Here is a 2,148-nt window from a genome sequence, read left to right as displayed (position 1 = left end):
GCTCGGTTGCCTCAGGCCTTTCTCTGCAGCCGCCGGCCCGCGCTCCCAAGCCGCAGGGTTGCGGGGGTGGCATCTACCTCGGCAATCAGCCCAGCACGAGCTTGGCGAAAAAGGCCCCGCAGGACCGCGAAGCAAGCCGAGGGGGGCGCGGGCCCGGCTGGCGCTCAGTCCTGGGAACCGCAGGGCGCAGGCACCCTGCTTGGGGCGGGCGCCGCAGCTAGGTTGGGCCGGGCTCTGGTCTCCGCGGGCAGCGGGTTTTTTTCCGTGAAAGGTTGCCCTGGGTAACTCGTCTCCGAGGGGACACAGCCCTCCCCTCTCCAAGTGGCAACTTATCGATCGACGAGATTGATAACCCCCAGCGCCGCGCCGCTCACCCGCTCTGCTCTCCCTGCTGCGGGGCGCGCCAGCCTAAGGTGGCGCCACTTGCTGGGAGGGGGCGGTGTTGGGACCCCTCCCTAGCCGAGGCCAGGTCTCTGCAGCTTGTGGGAGAAGCCCCAAAAGGCGATTTAGGGGAACTGCCTCGGGATGACAGCTCCCAGGGCCTGTTGCGAGTTCCGACCCCCGTCTGCAAGAGCTGCAGGAGTGCGAGGCGCCCCCTTGTGGCTGGGGCAAAACTTCGTGAAATGTAGGAGTCGGTTTCTTTCCCTCTAGGCGAAGGGAAGGGGTGAAATAAATAAACAAGGTGTGCTGTGTACACAGTGTTTGGTTAGTTTGCACCAGGTGCGCTAGCTATACAGATGGAGGTGTAGGTTAGTTCACTGGTGGAAAATTCTCTTGTGTGGGGCAGAGGTGGTTTTGGAATACCGAACTATCGAGAAAAACCAGGTCCTGGGGTAATTCTTCTGTGTGGATCATATGTCTGGGGGGGGGGCTGTAATGCTGAGGCACCTCACCTTGGTTTGCTCCCCCATTTTTTCACTTTTTGATGCTAAAGGCATCCGGGCGAGCCTGTCAGCCTGCGTGGGCCTGTTATCTGTTCTTTCCTCAAGCCCGTTGCTGTCAGAGGCTCAGCCCGGGCCCTGCCTGCTTGCCGGTGCGCTGCCCGCGCCCGCGCCGTGCCTGCCGCCACCGCCGCGGTCCGGGTTTTGCGGGCGGCCGGAGCTGTATTTCCAGCGCTGTCCATCGCTCGGTGCTGTTGGCCCTCTCTCCGTCTGATCCGAGCCGGAGCAGTGCGGGGCGCCCCACGGGATCAGAGCGCTCCCCCGCCGGGACTCCGCTCCTCACATCCTCCTGCTGGGACCCGGCTACATTTCCAGCCAAGCCTGGCTTTATTATGTGTCTCTGCAGTGCAGCCCCAGCAGCCGGATCGGGAGGAGGAGAGCCAGCGACCACAAAGAAGACAGGAGCGCGAGGGAGGCTGGCGGGCGGGCCGGCGCCGGCTGGAGCGCGGAGGAGCCGGGGCGCAGCCGCCGCCGCCGCTGCCCGGGAGGACGGGAGCCCGGCCGCCGCCGCCTGCTCTTCCTCCTCCTCCTCCTCCTCCGCCACCGCGGCCGCCGCCTCCCCCCTCTCCCAGCCCCTGGTCCATGGAGGCAGCTAGCGGGGCCCGCGACTTGGCACCGGCCTGGGGATCGGCTGCGCGTCGCGCGCTGAGCACCGCAGCCCGAGGGCAGGCAGCGGCGGCCCGGCGCACCGGCTGAGCAATGCCCGTGGCACGGGTGCCCCTGCCCGCCTCCGCCTGAGCGCCCCCGCGCACCCCTTACTCCTCCGGGGAGCTGGCATCAGACCCTGCCGAGAGCTAGAGAAGGGGGCGTGAGCCGGGGACCCCCAGCCGCGGCTTACAAGCCACTGAGGCCGTTTCGAGCCCCCCCCCCTTCCAAGTAGGCTGAGTTGAGGCCCCCCCCCCATCCATCATAATCTCCAAACCAGGCATTTGGGCATTTTTGAGCCATTAATATTTATTATTTTTTTTTGTGTGTGTGTGTGTGTGCGGCAGGGGATAATTTGAAGGCTTTTTTTTTTTTCGGGGGGTACTAAGCTCCTGTGCTCCGGACCGCCTCCGGTCTCCTCGCCCCTTGAGACCCTCCCGGCTCCAGCCGGTTCCCCCTCCTCAGATGGGTTCATTGTGAGCTCCGCACCGGGCTGTGTGGCCGGACGCCTGCAAACTTTGCACAAAAATCCGGCAAGGGGCGGAGGAGAAGGAGGAGGAGG

Source organism: Cricetulus griseus, chromosome 3, assembly GCF_003668045.3.
Source record: "Cricetulus griseus strain 17A/GY chromosome 3, alternate assembly CriGri-PICRH-1.0, whole genome shotgun sequence".
NCBI lineage: Eukaryota > Metazoa > Chordata > Mammalia > Rodentia > Cricetidae > Cricetulus > Cricetulus griseus.
Note: the sequence above shows the minus strand (reverse complement) of the source record.